Source organism: Candoia aspera, chromosome 2 (assembly GCF_035149785.1).
Source record: "Candoia aspera isolate rCanAsp1 chromosome 2, rCanAsp1.hap2, whole genome shotgun sequence".
Taxonomy (NCBI): domain Eukaryota; kingdom Metazoa; phylum Chordata; class Lepidosauria; order Squamata; family Boidae; genus Candoia; species Candoia aspera.
Genome location: NC_086154.1, coordinates 1492385 through 1508544, shown reverse-complemented (window position 1 = coordinate 1508544; position 16160 = coordinate 1492385). Strand labels below are relative to the sequence as shown.

Genomic DNA, 16160 nt, shown 5'->3' with positions numbered 1-16160 from the left:
CACGATTCCCGCTACCGGAGAACGATTGGCAGGACTTCTTGGAGCAGCCACCAAGACTTCCCCTCGGTCCCCAGGACCATTAAAGACCCCTCGGGGTGGGGCAGGGAGACAAGGAAGCTGACCACACGGAAATACTTTCTCCCAAATATCAGCTTCTCATTCCTAGCTCCTGTCACGTGTACTGGGTTCTAATTCCCAACACGCCCGCCCAGAATTGCCAAACCACAACTCCCATCATCCCCAGCTTGGATGGCAAGCCTACCGCTCCCATCATTCTCAGCTAATGAGGGGAATGGCCACTTGTTTGCCAGCGATGGAAGTTATAGCCCATTCCGAAGGCACCCGAGCGGGAAGCGTTTCCGACTGTGCGTCGGAGGGAGGGGTCGGGGAATCAGGGTGACAGCGGAGTCGTCAGAACGGCCTCGGGACTCAATCCCATGCGTCGCCTCAGCCGTCCTGTGGTGTTTCCCCCCCCCCCCCCGTGTGAACGAATGGAACCTTCCACGCCCAACTGGAGGAACGCGGGGAGGAAAAAGTTGCACAGAACGTGCGCCCGAAGCACCACCACACACCGGCACAACCTTTCCAAGGGACGCTGCGGAGGGCTCCTTCCTTCTCACCCTCCCACACAGAAGCAAACCCTGATCAGTAAGATTGCAATATCTCTGCCCAGGATCCGCTGTGTGACCCCCGCCCCAAGCGACCACCCCCAGAGAGGGATCGCGCCCCTCTCAAGCCGGAGCTTCGCCTTGAGGTTGCCGGACCCGAACTCTCCTCCCTGCCTCTAGGCACGTCGGTGACTGGCGGAGGCACCCGGGACGCAAGACGTTGGTTTGGAGCGTCAGACTTCTCCCCCAGGATCGAGGCCTCCTCTGCTGCTGTCCCGCTGGCAGCCCCAGCTGGGGGAGGAGGGGAGGGGGGAACGAGAGGCGCGGAAACTTACCAGGCACAGCGCAGGTTGCAGCAGAAGCACCGCGTACCAGTCTGTGGGCTGCATCCTCGCGGCTCAAACTTCCTCCGCGCTGCTGGGGCTCCCTCTCTGCACCGCCAGAACCACAGATCCACCCGGCATCTGCCTTAGAGAGCCAGGCCAGCTCGCTCCAGCCTAGGCAGAAATGAAAGGGTGAACTCCGTGACCGCGAGACAAGGTTAGGCGTCGAGCTGAGTGGGGAGGGGGGGGGGGAGAGACCCGGCCGACGAAGGGGAAGAAGTGGGTGCCTCAGAGAGAACGAGTCCGTCTAGCGAGGGCGCCGGGAGCAGAAGTGCTCTCCCTTGGGCCGAATTAACCGCTTGCGGGCTGACTCCAGAGCGAGGGGCTTAATAGGTTTGTTTTTTTTCATGTCCAGCGCTATTGCTGTCCAGGAGGGTGGGAACAGAGGGCATCCATCGGGTCTTTCGCCGCCACCCCGGCTCTTCGCGTAGGGCAGGAGGAAAGCTACGCGCCCGGCCAGGCAGGCGCGGAAAGTGGAGGAGGAGGAGGAGGAGGAGGAGGCGGCAGAGAGCGGCGGGGGAGGCGGACAACCGATTAACCTGGGCTCCCGGGTCGTGGCCGAGACCAAGCTCAAGCTCCAGGCAAAGGTTTCGAGACAGCGGCGTGCACCTGAGGGTGCCCAAAGAACCTCGTGCACGCGCGCACACACCCGCGCCCTCCCACCGATCCGCCCCCCCTTCGGCGCTCCGAAGCCGCGCTCCTGTCCCCGGCTCGCCCTGGCCCTCTCGCCTCACTGGCGAGCGCCAAACCTCCCCGCCGTTCGCGTCTGCCCCCGCCCCCGAGGAGGCTCGCGGGGGAAAGAGGAGCGTCCCCCCACTGCGCGTCGATCTCCGGCAATAGTCCCTAGGAGGCCAACCAGCGCGGCGATCAAGGCCAGCTACGCGGGCTCGGGGGCTCGGGAAGGCTCCCCACGGCGCGGCTGCTCCATGGCCTGGACCGAGGGGTCCCGCGGAGACGGGTGCCGCCAGCTTGCGGAAGGGAGGCGCCCGGGGGACGGTCGCGAGGGCAGGGAACTGGCGAGAGGAGGGAGCCCTGAGGCTGTCCGGACCGCCCGCCCGCGCCTCTTTGCAGCAGCCAGCGGCACTAGCAGCCGCCGCCGCCGTCGCCGCCGCCCGGGCGTTCCGAGCGCTTGGTCTCTGTTGAGAATGCCTTCTTGGCTAGCGAGTCCCGGCGATGGCTGCTCTTTGTTGTTGTTTATTCGTTTAGTCGCTTCCGACTCTTCGTGACTTCATGGACCAGCCCACGCCAGAGCTTCCTGTCGGTCGGCAACACCCCCAGCTCCCCCAGGGACGAGTCCGTCACCTCTAGAATATCATCCATCCATCTTGCCCTTGGTCGGCCCCTCTTCCTTTTGCCCTCCACTCTCCCCAGCATCAGCATCTTCTCCAGGGTGTCCTGTCTTCTCATTATGTGGCCAAAGTATTTCGGTTTTGCCTTTAATATCATTCCCTCAAGTGAGCAGTCTGGCTTTATTTCCTGGAGGATGGACTGGTTTGATCTTCTGGCAGTCCAAGGCACTCTCAGAATTTTCCTCCAACACCACAGTTCCAAAGCATCCATCTTCCTTCTCTCAGCCTTCCTTATGGTCCAGCTCTCGCAGCCATATGTTACTACAGGGAACACCATTGCTTTAACTATGCGGACCTTCGTTGTCAGTGTGATGTCTCTGTTCTTGACTATTTTATCGAGATTTGTCATTGCTCTTCTCCCAAGGATTAAGCGTCTTCTGATTTCCTGACTGCAGTCAGCATCTGCAGTAATCTTTGCACCAAAAATACAAAATCTTTCACTGCTTCTACATTTCTCCCTCTATTTGCAGTTATCAATCAAGCTGGTTGCCATAATCTTGGTTTTTTTGAGGTTTAGCTGCAAGCCAGCTTGTGCACTTTCTTCTTTCACCTTCATCATAAGGCTCCTCAGTTCCTCTTCGCTTTCAGCCATCAAAGTGGTATCAGCTGCATATCTGAGATTGTTAATGTTTCTTCCAGAGATTTTAACTCCAGCCTTGGATTTAACTCCAGCCTTGGCTGCTCTTTAGGTTCCGATCAAGTCTATCTGCCAAGACCTGAGTCGGCCATCTCTTTAGGGGAAGGGAGAGCCAAGGAAGAAAGCGGGGGAAGGGGGGAGCCCGGCGCGGCGGTGCCAGGGGCTGGGTGGCAGAGCCGCAGGGCGCCGTCGGAGCGTTCCTGCTGGACGGAGGAGGAAGGGAAGGAGCCGCGAGACCTGAGCGGCGTCCCAGCCTCTCTCGCCGGAAACCGGCGGCGAAGCAGAGCCCGCCCGCGGCGCCCTGCGGTCAGTGCCCCGCCGCCAGGGGGCCCCCTCTCGCGCGCTGGCTCACGCCGCGAACCGCGGGGCGTGGAAAGGGAGGCCCTGGCCAAGCGCTGGCTCGCCTTTTGCGCCGGGAGACGGGGAGGATTGGCGTCGCCTCGGCGCGAGCTCCCTCCCTGCCTCGCGCGCGCGCGCGCCCCGCCCCGCCCCGCCCGCCTCGCTGCTTTTCTGGCTCCCTCTTCTTTCTGGGCAGCACTTAGTATCCCAGGAATAGGAATAATGAGGTCGCCCTTGGCTCCCGAACAGACTTACCGAGACTTGCACAGCACTGAATTCAGTGAGGTTTGTTTCTGGGCAGACACTGCAGTGCAAATGTGCTAGAACAGGCTGCATATGGAATAGGAACCAGGCAGTTAGTAACACCGAGCGCACCTTGCAGACGCTGTTCCGAAAGGAGACTCCTGCACCAAGCTCGTGAGATACCCAATTCTTAGAGTGTTTTCGGACAGCTCTCGTTCCGGCTCCCGCATGTTCAGCGAACCGTTTTCCGGTGTTCTAAAAGCAGTCCTAATTTAGGCTGCATCTGCTGGAGACGAAGGAGTGACTCTGCAAGAGATGACGACGTGAATTTGTGTCCGTCCACCTCAATCCACAGCCAGATGGAGTCACCGCAGACTGTACACTTTGTACCTGGGAATGTCCTGGAATAACAGGCTCCTTTTGCCAGTTCACCGCCCCACTTAACTGTTTAAAACATTTTCTTCTTGGGTTCTTGGAGTCCTCTGAGCTTGCCTGAAGGTGCTTTATTACCTAGCTAGGCAACATCACCAGTGCACGGAGGAGTGAAGATTCAACCGTAACCTCCAGTGTTACCTGTAGGCTCCGCAGGCATTCTCAGACAATGGAGACTGTAAGTGGTTGTAGTCCAGGGACTGTTTTGGAAATGTGCCAGCCTCTTGAGAAAACGGGAGCAGAGATGATCAAAAGGAGGGATTCAGCCAGAAGGTGAGCAGCGTTTGAGACTGCTGGCACCCACCTGGCAGTGACTTGGGGAGAATATCCACAAAACTCTCAGTGTTGCAAACACCTGCCCAGGCCCGAAAGAGATTACTGACCCCTTGTGCTAGGATGCATGTGCACATGTGTAAAATGCTCCACACTGAACTGCCCAAGGTTTCATTTTTTCTCTCTCTCTCTCACGTTTTTGGTTCTGTGACTTCACAGAAAACTGCTCCAGAATATGGAGGGGCTGACAAAATGGAACTCTTCAGAATTTTTTAACTCTCCCTCCCAAAAGGACCTCTGGAGCTCCAACCTCCAATCTGTGTGTAAGGTATGTTGTTATTGTTTATTCGTTTAGTCGCTTCTGACTCTTCGTGACTTCATGGACCAGCCCACGCCGGAGCCTCCTGTCGGTCGTCAACACCCCCAGCTCCCCCAGGGACGAGTCCGTCACCTCCAGGATGTCATCCATCCATCTTGTCCTTGGTCGGCCCCTCTTCCTTTTGCCCTCCACTCTCCCTAGCATCAGCATCTTCTCCAGGGTGTCCTGTCTTCTCATTATGTGGCCAAAGTATTTCAGTTTGGTCTTTAATATCATTCCCTCAAGTGAGCAGTCTGGCTTTATTTCCTGGAGGGTGGACTGGTTTGATCTTCTGGCAGTCCAAGGCACTCTCAGAATTTTCCTCCAACACCACAGTTCCAAAGCATCCATCTTCCTTCTCTCAGCCTTCCTTATGGTCCAGCTCTCGCAGCCATATGTTACTACAGGGAACACCATTGCTTTAACTATGCGGGCCTTTGTTGTCAGTGTGTCCGAGTCTTTGGGGGTCCTTTGAAGGCACTTCTAGGAAATGAGAGGTGGCAGCGGCACCCCAGCCGCACTTCCTCCCTCAAGGTAGCAGCCAGGGACACAGCGGGGCGTGGACGGAGGGAGCCCTGAAAGCTGTCCCACACATGTCTCGGAATACTAGTTGACTGAAGATGGAATACGTGTGGAAAGACTACAAAACAGGGAAACACAATTTTTGGCTGTGTTGCTGGAGGTGGAACAAGTCGGAGGCAAGTCAGCTGCTTCGAGCAAAGCTCTTTCCACACTCTGTACATTTATACAGATGATCTTCCATGTTGACACTATCATGCAAAGGAAGAGCAGAGGTTTGACTGTAATCCCAGCAAAAGGAAGAGGGGCCGACCGAGGGCAAGGTGGGTGGATGACATCCTGGAGGTGACGGACTCGTCCCTGGGGGAGCTGGGGGTGTTGACGACCGACAGGAAGCTCCGGCGTGGGCTGGTCCACGAAGTCACGAAGAGTCGGAAGCAACTAAACGAATAAACTACAAGTGTGGTTTATACATTGCTTATTTAAGTCTGAAGTATTTTTAAATACTTTACCGTTCTTCTTTGGACAGTTTCCTTTTCCTTTTCCTTCCTGTTCTTGTTGGGCAAGTCAGTCTTCACTATGGGCACGCTGGAAAGGTGAGCTTTTTTCACGCTCAGTTATGGACTGGTTTCTCTCACAACTTTTTCATTCCCTTTGATCTGCAAACTTTTCTCTTCCCTCATTCTGCCTGATTGTTTCAGATGGGTCCTGGGATTCTTGCTCCGCTGGCTCTGGCTGCCTAACGTCAAGAGATTTGTCAGTCCCTGGTGAGATTGCAGAGCAACCGAGCTCCTTCCCTCATCACACAAGGCCGTAAATAGAGCCCGTCTCTCCAGAGGGCCTCGCCCGTTGGCGTGAAAGCTCCATCCTTCAGGCTCCAACCTACAAGCCACAGCAACTCCTCAGTGGAAGCAGAGAGAGACACCCCGTATCTCAGCCGCATAACCTTGGACTGCCTCTCGAGGGCAGCCAAGGGAACGTTTTAATACTGGGTAAAACCTGTTGAAGGACCAGGCTGAGGACAGATCATCATGCAGAAAACCTATCTCTGTGGTCACTAGGAGTTGACACCCTCCCCGCTGACCCCTTCCTTGGTCCAGATCCCACCCAAACCAGTTCCAAAGTCCAGTCCCAAGGCAAATCCTTCAGGGGCTCCCCTCCTGACCCCCTACTGAGAAAGTGGCCCCTGGACCCCTCTTCACCTCCCCTCCATCAAGTGGTCCATCCGAGGAAGGGGACCTTCTGCACGGGGCCCCTGAGTCTGCAACCCTCCAACTCCTCCCGCAGGGTTTGGGAGAAGCCTCTGATCTGTGTGGGGGGGGGGGATTGCCGACCCTCCACATCCCTCTTGGAGGGGAGCAAACAGAAGATCGGAAATTCAGGGATGGAGGGAATTTTTAAAATTTTTATCCCACCTTTATTATTTTTATAAATAACTCAAGGCGGCAGGCATACCAAATACTCCTTCCTCCTCCTATTTTCCCCCCAAAAGCAACCTTGCGAGGTGGGCTGGGCTGAGAGAGAGTGACTGGCCCAAGGTCACCCAGCCGGCTTTCGTGCCTAAGGTGAGTCTAGAACTCACAGACTCCTGGTTTCTAGCCCAGCACCTTAATCACTAGACCAAACTGGCTTTAATCAAATGGCTTCTGACCTGGAGAGAAGGTGGAGCTGAGATGACACTATTCAGACAGCATCAACTCACATCATTCCAGGGTTTTCCTGCAGTCTAAAGTTTATTGATTTATAGCAAATAAAAGCAAAGGAAATTAACTCAGAGGAGAACCGCAACATGGATGAAGCTCCTGTGGATTCAAAGCCGAGAAACGAGGGGGGATCCAAGGAAGGAAAAAGAGGTTGGGCTCTGCTGGGCAGACAGCGGTTGATCCCCAAGATCACTTCTCAGAAAGGGGGGATCTCCATATGCAGAGCATCTGGGATCTCTCCAGATCCAGTGGGCTGGAATAAGCGCCAGATGGATTTTGGGTTAAGGGGCTGTGGGGTGGATGGTTGCAGCCATTGCCCTGAAGGGAGGTCTGTGCTGAGCAGGAGAGGTTGGGGGGTCTGGAGAGACAGGCAGGCCAAGAGTTCCTGGGGACAGACTAGATGGCCTCTGCTGCCCTCCCGATTTCCCCTCCCTCAAGAGAAAGAGAGGCGTGGAAGGAAGCTGGTGGGTCTCGGCAGGGGAAGGTCCAGGCTGCGATTGTCCTCCTCTCGCCAACCCACCGCCTCGAACTTCCATCCTTCAAGGGTTGCAAAAGAGGCAGAAATTAATCAGCTCCTGAAAAAACATCCTTTTGCATCTGACAGCAGGAAGCGATAGCAGGATTAACTCATGAGTGCTGTAAAAAAAGTGATATGGGAGAAAATTAGAATATATGGTGAAACCTTCAATTAAATATACGAAAGTTCTTTTTGGAGAGTCTGCAGAAAAAACATGGCGTGGGCTTCCCCTCCCCTTCCCATTCAGCTCCCCCAAGGAAGGCCCACCCTGCAGGGGGGTGGTTGATGGGCAGGGACCGGATGGAGGGAGAATCCGCCCCTTGCAGGGAGGAAAAGGCTGCGAAGGACCGGGGATTCCTCCCCTTCTCATCTCCCGGGACCCGAAGGGGGTCCAAGGTCAGCCGAGGGGCTGCAAAGGGAGGCTCCAGCGTGATGCTGCTGATGTGGAATTTATCCCTAATTGGCTTAATTAAGGGGTTAATCAAGAGAGGAGGCCTCCCCCCCACACACAGATATTCAATCCTGTGTTAACCAAGAAGGTGGTGCTACGATGGGGGTGGCAGGAAAGGACGGAGCCTGGTGCAACTTACCAGAACTTCAGTGAAATGGCAAAGGGGGGCGGGAAGGGAGGGCAGCCCACAAATTTGGGGTGCTCCTTCCCCTTCCCCCAATGACCTGAATGGTCCCCCTCCTTTCCTTCCCTTTTGTACTTTCCCAAAAGGGGGAAACATCCTGGACAATGTTTTAGTGTTGTGTGTTTTTGTTTTTAATTGCATCACATTTTGGGGTCCCCTGGAAGGAAAAGAGACCAAAGATCTCAGAAAAAGATTTGGGGGATCCAGATAATCTTGGAAAGTTTTGCTGCAGAAAGTAAATGAGCCCAATTCCCAGCATGGAGGATTTGCGCATCATTCAAGGCTCCTGCGGTTACTTAAGAGGTATTTTTGGGGAGAAGACAGTATTAAACCTGTTAGTTCCTGGAGGGGAATGCAAAGTGCTCACCTGCAGGTTGTTGGATGGAGGTTGCTGAAAAGAAAGAGAGAGAGAGAGACAACCAATACTGAAAAAGGTCTGGAGCACTTAGGGGTCCTACTCTCAATTGACAGCCCATAATATGTCGCATTATATACTCTTACAGCCTCTCCAGGCATAAAGCTTTCTAAAGAAATTTCCGATCAATCTGGGCAACGGATTACTCAGGATCATGCCCTCAAGGGATCCCCCCAAGGATTTCCCTCTTTCTATGGCTGTTTACTGCCATCGGAGGATCTGTGGTGGCTCAGTGGGGCCACCAGCCTTGGGACTGGGGGGGTCCAGGAAGACCTCCTATGCCATCATGATCAGATGCCTCCCCTACATGATCCCCTCCCCATCTCTCCTTATCCAGCCCCAAAGACTCACCTTTCTTGCTCTTCAGGTAGAGGGAGAGCCCCACAGCCAGAAGGCCACCAGCATGGCCCCCACGGCCCCCGTCCAGAGTTTGCTCCTGGCAGAGTTGGAAGAACGTGGCTCTGGGGAGGGAGAGGGAGAAGGAGCCTGGCGTGAGAAGGAGGATCAGGGCCAGCTTCCTCCAGGGGGTCCGTTCTGGCTCTGGACTCAGAGAGGGTCCTGCCAGCCCCAGCGGTGCCCCCTTCCTGGGCAGGATGGCAGGTAGGGGAGGGCAGGGAGGGGCTTACCCCACTGGACGGTGACGGGGGCCTCCAGGCTGGCGTGCCCCACCTGGCAAGCGTAGACGTCCCCCCGCTCGGGCCGGGTCTCCAGCATCACCTGGCGCTGGTAGGTCCAGTCTCCGTTCTGCAGCTCCTCCCCAAAGGCGATGCCCTCCTTCTCCGGCCGCCCGTTCTTCAGCCACCGGATGTCGATCTCCAGGGGGTAAAAGCCCGTCGCGGTGCAGAGGAGGATGGTGTTGGGGGACATGGGGTCCGCCTTGGTGGGGGAGATGGTGACGGTGGGCTTGGCTGGGGGGGAAGCAGGAGGAGAAGGAGGGACGTGGGAGACTCAGCAGGGCCAAAAGCAGGAAGGATTTTAATTTTTAAATTACGGAATGAAGACAAAATAATAAACTTGGCCTCTACTAAATAAAAGCAAAGATTAATTCTAGAAGATTTTTTCAAAAATTAACAGAATTGGAAGAGGGTGAAATATTGTATTTGGAGACACCAGTGGACTCTCAGGTCTGAATTTAGATAAATTGACTCAAGGCAGGAAACGTGGACTGGCCCCGATGGCTATTTGGAGACTGCAAAACCCAACCGAGAGAGGCCGGACCTTCTTCCCGGCCAGGCATCAGTCCGGCTCCATAAGAGATGCGTGTTCGGCCTCCGAGACTTTAACGCCCCCTATTCACGAGGGGCAAAACCCTCCAAGGACATTCACGGAGCGTAATCCGATATTATTTGCGTGGTGCTCTGGAGCAAAACTTCCTTTCAGAGGGGGGACGAATGATGGGTTGCGACCTCATGGCGCCATCCTACAGAAATGCCAGGAGGAATTGCATTTCTTTTCCAAAGTAAACAGGAATCTCTGACACAACCTTTTGGGAAACAAGGAAAGCATGTATGGGGGGCCGTCTGCAGGCGGTCCTTATTGCTGTTCCAAGTGTCGGCATCCCGCTGCCCGAACTCGGTCATGGCCACGAACTTCGCTGTCGAAGCGGAGAATCTCCTGCCGGTCGTAGAAGTACCTCTCCAGGAACCGCACCCGCTGCGTCCCGTTCAGGAAGTGGCACTCGGCCTTTGACTGGTACAAGAAATGGGCTGCGAGGAGGAGGAGGAGGAGGAGGAAGGCCGTCAGGAGGGAGTCCCAAGCCCATCGCTCCCGGCCGCGACTGCAGGAGGGACCCACGCGGGGAGGGGGAGGGGAGGGCGGAGACCTGCTAGGGAGGCCGATGGATGGCCTCTGGAGGGCCCACTGGGAGGGGGAGGGGGAGGGCCTTTCTCAGCCCCCCACTTTCCTGGTGGGGCTCCCTGGGGGAGAGCCTCTAAATGCAGATTCTTAAAGAAAAACGCGTTTCTGTTGAAGGAAAAATACTTTTCCTTCAATACAGTTTCCCGCTTTCCCTTTCGCTTTCCTTCTCCTTCCTCTTTTAACGCAACAAACTCTTGAGGCCCCGAAAGGTCCAGCCATGGGGGGGCAAGGGAGGGGCCCCGGCTGTGCCTCGAAAGGGGGTCCCTCTCCGTCCTCCTGGGGGGCTGTGGGGAGGGAGGGGGCAGAGACCCCGCGGAGATCGAGGCTCCTGCAGGCTCCCCCCTCTCTTGCCCTCGGCCCCTTCCCCAAAGTCCCTCCTGGGGGTCCCAGCCCCCTCCCCCCGCCCAGCCCCCTCCTTACCGGGGGGCTCCTTCCCCCCTTCGCCTCCAGGGACCCGGCACAGCGCCCCCAACAGCAGCAGCAGCAGCAGCAGGGGGACCCCAGCAGAGCCCATGGGGCTGCCCCACATGGGTATGCCAAATAGAGAGGGGAGGGGGACGGAGATGCTCCCAGCCCCCGAGGCGGAATCGGAGGGTCGGGATGGGGGAGGAAGCGTTTTTTCTGAGACTTTGACTTGGGAGTGCCCAGAAAGGCAGAAGGACCAATGGGAATTCTAGCTTCTGCAGCGTCATCGGTCTCCGGGCAAGGTCTCTCCTGATTCGCCCGGTGGAGGAGATAGTTCGGAGCAGAGAAGGAAGCGGAGAAAGGGGGAGGGGGATCCTTTCGGTCTTGGGGCTGCAGCTCCGGGGGGGTCCCTGCCAGCCCCAGAGGGGACCCCCCTTCCTTTGCCCTCCCCACAACTCTCAGCCAGGCTCTCTCTTTCTCTGTGCGCCTGGAGGGGGTGGACTAGATGCCCCCTGAAGGCTTCTCAAGGCCCCGGGGAACCCCAGGCTGGGGCTGCCGGACTCCGAAGGGGGCGTGGTCCTTCCCGGGACAAGACCCAGCAAGGCCAGAGGTCCGGGGCTTCTCCTCGGTTCCAGCTGAGTCGGGGGTCCCTCCGTGGGGAGGCTGGAAGTGGGAGGCTTGAAAGGAGGGAGCACGTGGGAGCAGCCCCTGGGTCTGAGCCTGGAGGCGCGGCAGGGGGTGACGGGGGGGGCGGGGAGGCGCATCCTCAGCCCCCGTCAGGCCTGGGGGGGGGCAGAGGCAGCAATGGGGTCCAGACTCTTCCCCCCGCCCGCAATGCCAGAGGGGGCCTGCCTGGAAAAGCCGGGGAGACCGATCCGGGCGCTTCTCCAGGCCAAACGGGAAGCAAATGGTCTTGGGATCTGGGGGCCACGGGGGTCCCGGGACCAGCTTTGTGCAGCTAAAATGGGCCAGACATTTGAGCTGCTCAGTATCCTGGGACTGGGGCCGTTTCCTTGGCGGGAAGGCGACTGCTCTCCTTGCGCGTCGGGTGTCGTGTGAACTCGGCCCTTGTAGTCTATTAACCTGGTTTGGGTGTGTGAAAGAGCCAACTGGTCTTGTTTGTCTGCCCTCGGCCTCATTAAGGGGTTATTTGGGCAATTGGAAAGGCTTCAAACTACAGGACGCTGCAGAAGGGCTGGAGTTTCACTTCCGCAGCACCAGGCAGCAGGAACAGGCTGAGATTCCTCATATCCACCCTGTGGAAACAACAACAACAACACACACACACACACACACGGGTTAGCTGTGCCAAGGGAATGGGAGGTAGCTGAAGGGAGACAGAGCACATCCCAAAGGCTACTTTCTAAAGAAGGAACAGAAGAGAACAGCCTCCTAGTCCTCATGAGGATCAAGCGAATTAGAGCTTCTGCGAGGGATGCAGTCTGTGCCCCAGCTGGGCAAAGGGCTTCCTTTCCTGGATGCTGAGGGTCCTGTCCCTCCTTGTCTGAAGGCACTGTGTCATGTTCTCGTTCCGATGTTTATGGTTCTTCGTAACTTTTCACATGTTATGTTTGCATTTGCGTGCCTGCCTGGCCATGCTGGTAAATTTCCTTTGTGCTGACTTGTGATCTTCTGGAATGTATGTTTGGGTTATCTCTGCTGTTCAAGGTTACTTTCCCAGGCCGATTCTGACAGTTGCTAGCATCTGGGGTGGGTGGTTGCTATGCTAGCCTGAGGGGAGGGTTCGCAACGGGAGCAAGGCTTTTTAAGTTTGTATTTGGCGCGCTTTTGCTCATTCTCAGCTTTCTTCGTATTTTGCATACTATTCATTCAATAAATTAGTTTTCTCTAGTAATTACTGATGAGACTCCTTTTATTGGAATAGGCAACCGTTACATAAAGCTGAGAATCTTTAATATCAGTCTGCTAGCATCCATCCAGTTTCCTGTGAGGAGTTTAATTAGCGATGACTGAAACTGCCCCAACCTCAACCACCGGCTCGGGGGAAAGTCAGCTCTCCAGAGGTGGGGAACAAGAGCCCATGGGACCGCGGAGAGAGGGGACTCTCACGCCAGGGTCGGATGACCTCTCCGAGGCAACGGATTCCAGTTGCGATACGGAGAAGGCAGTGAAGTCAGTGGTAGTCAAGAAGACGGAGGGACCCTTGTATGGGTCGCCACCAGCCCCAGCCAAGCCGGTGTATTCCTCGCTGTTTCCGACCGTGCAGATCACCAAAAGGACGAGAGCAGTGACACCAACGGAGATGGAGATGGAGAAATCCCAGCAGCTGGAGGCGAGGATGAAATCCATAGAGGATTTGTTGGCAAAGTTAACCTTTACCAGGGACACTCAGAAAAAGGAAAAGACGGGAGGTGAAGAAGGTAGTGACTCTCCTGACACCTCCGTGTCCCCAACCCCCCTCCCCCAGTAGACAAACAGGGAAAGCCACGGAAATATTGGGGGGGAGGGCCCCCGCCGAGCAGGCCTCCAAAGAAAGCCTCCTTACCTTCCCCTAGTAGGGAGCAGAGGGAGAGAGGACGGAGCCGGGAGGGGGGGAGACGTGTGAAAGTTCGACTGGCAGAGGCTCAAGAAATAGCGCCAGAGGTGCAGGAGGAAGAGCCACCACAGCCACGAAAGGCTAAGCACAAAAAGAGACACGATAGCCCAACCCGGGTCCGATATCGAGACTTTAATGTGAAGTTTAATGGGGATCCCACAAAGCTGTCATTTTTTTTGACGAATGCACACAGCTATATGGAAGAGTTTGGGAGCGTGTTTCGTTCTGAGCGGGCTAAGATTAATGCTGTCGCGACCCAACTAGAGGAGAGGGCAGCAGACTGGTTCGTGCGGCTGGTTGACATGGACGCTTTGGAGTTGGATTGCTTTGAGGATTTCATGTGGGCAATGAAAATGCATTTTGGTGATCCTCTAGCTGAGGAAAAAGCAAAGGTAGCCCTAAGGGAGTTGGTTCAAGGCTCCAGATCAGTGTCGGATTATGCGCTGGAGTTTCAAGCACTCTCCGGCAAAGTAGAGGATTGGTCTGCCACCACCCTTGTAGAGATGTTCAAAGACGGACTAAGACCAGATATACTACGATGGGCAGTTGTACGGGGCGACCCAGCCACGCTGTATGAGTGGATACAATTGGCTGCGAAGGTTGAGCAAGCCCAAGCTAAGTATACTCAAACTAAAAGAGGTCCCAAACAACAAGCAATGGGGAAACCTACAAGGCCAGCAGCTACTGCTAGCAAACCAGTGAGACGGTCATGGCAAGAAGAAAAAGAAAGCCGTTTTGCCAAAGGATTGTGCCTGCGGTGTGGAAAGGAGGGGCACCTGGCAGCTGCATGTCCCCGCAGGAAACCGGAGGAACGGAGAGACAGATCGGCGGGGAAATCACCAGTGGCACTGAGGAAGCTGAAAGCGACAGTAGCAGAGCTGGTGGAGGATGTGGACTTCTTTTATGGTGGACAAGACGAAAAAGAAGCCTCCCAACCAGCGGAAAACTCCAGCCACCTGCTCTAAAAAGCGCCAAGGAGCAGGTGGAAGAAGAGGGGCGCGATCATGCCTCAGTGAGTGGAAATTTCCCAACGTTGACCGTGAGACTTAAGCTGGGTTCCCGTACAAAAACTGTGGAACTATGGGCTATGATTGATTCGGGATGCTCACGTTCCTTAATGCATCCTGATGTAGTAGCTGCTTTGGAGTTACCCACCTTCCCGTTGAAACGTCCCATGATTTTCACCCAATTGGATGGATCTATATCGGGGGGGAAACCGGTCACCCAATCTACAGCGTTAGTGGCTTTGCAACTGGGTAGCCACTGGGAAAAGTTGCCCTTTGTGGTGGCACCGGTGGGTGGTCCCTTGGTCATTCTGGGGATGCCTTGGTTTGTTCAACAGAACCCTAGTATAAACTGGGTACACCGAACTGTTACTTTTGCAGATGGGTTCTATAAAGCCCCTCCTGGGGATGATGAGGAGGAGGATAGCAATGTGGGGAGGGCAGCAGTGTCAACGCTGCATACCCTCGCTGTACCGTTGGAAGGGCTACCGGACCAATACCAGGACTTTGCCGATGTGTTTGGGGAGAAGGAGGCGGATCGGCTGCCGCCTCATCGGAAAACTGACTGTGCCATTGAAATTCTTCCCAATGCAAAGTTGCCCAGACCAAAGGTGTATGCAATGACCCCAAAGGAATTGGCTACTCTTCGTGAGTTCATAGACAAAAACTTACAGCGGGGCTTTATAGAACCAGCCAGTTCACCAGTGGGTGCTCCAGTACTCTTTAGATCAAAGAAAGACGGAACTTTAAGACTATGCACGGATTTCCGTGGATTAAACGCAGTGTCCCTATTAAACAAATCTCCTCTCCCGGTCATCAAGGAAATGTTAGCCCACTTGGCGGGGGGGGGGGGGGGGGGGAAATCTTCTCTAAATTGGACTTAAGGGAGGCGTATTATCGCATTCGCATTCGGGAGGGAGATGAATGGAAAACAGCTTTTAATTGTGCATTTGGGGCTTTTCAGTATAAATTGTTACCGTTTGGATTGGCTGGGGCACCTGGAGTTTTTATGCAATTGATAAATGAGGTCTTGCACGACCACTTGTTCAATGGGGTTTTGGTCTATTTAGATGATGTGTTAATATATTCAAAAACCATGAAAGAACATGTGCAATTGGTTAGACAAGTGTTAACCAAATTGAGAAATGCTGAATTATATGCCAAGCTATCCAAATGTGCATTTCATAAAACACAAATTGATTATTTGGGGTATAGAATTTCAAGTAAAGGCATTGAAATGGATCCTGCTAAAATTGAGGCTATTTTGGTATGGGAACCCCCACGCACACGCAAACAACTACAATCTTTCCTCGGATTTGTGAATTTCTATCGTCCATTTTTAAAATTTTTTGCTGAGATTGCCTTACCCCTGACTGAATTACTCAAAACAAAGGGTGTAGGAGACACCCGCAAATCAAAGAATCCAGGGACACGTCTAAAATGGACGCCTGCTTGTCAACAGGCTTTTGACCAACTCAAGCGGCTGTTTACCTCTGAACCAATCTTACAACACCCTGATCCTGACAAACCATTTGTGCTGCAAGTCGATGCCTCAGACTTTTCAATTGGTGCCCTCTTGTTGCAAGCCGATGAGCAAGGACAATTAAAGCCCTGTGCGTATCTGTCACGTAAATTCTCTGAGACAGAGAGGTGCTGGCATGTTTGGGAGAAGGAGGCTTTTGCAGTTAAAGCCGCGTTAGAGAATTGGAGGCATCTATTGGAGGGGGCGGCGCACCCTTTTGAAGTGTGGACTGATCATAAAAACTTGGAGTCCCTTACTGCCTCTCGCAAGCTCAGCCCTAAGCAAGTGTGATGGGCTCAGTACTTCAGTCGCTTTGATTTCAAACTCAAATTCATTCCGGGAAAGAAAAACTTTTTAGCTGATGCACTTTCTCAGCAACCCCAAGATTCGGGAACTGCCCCAGA

At 54.8% G+C, this 16160-nt stretch overlaps 1 protein-coding gene and 1 pseudogene across 1 annotated transcript in view; both read right to left on the bottom strand.

Annotated features, from left to right (window-relative positions):
- Window positions 1-16160, bottom strand: part of LOC134491913 (zinc finger protein 595-like) — a 610720-nt gene that overhangs the window by 218012 nt on the left and 376548 nt on the right. The window lies entirely within an intron of this gene.
- Window positions 8137-10796, bottom strand: LOC134488804 (rano class II histocompatibility antigen, A beta chain-like; annotated as a pseudogene).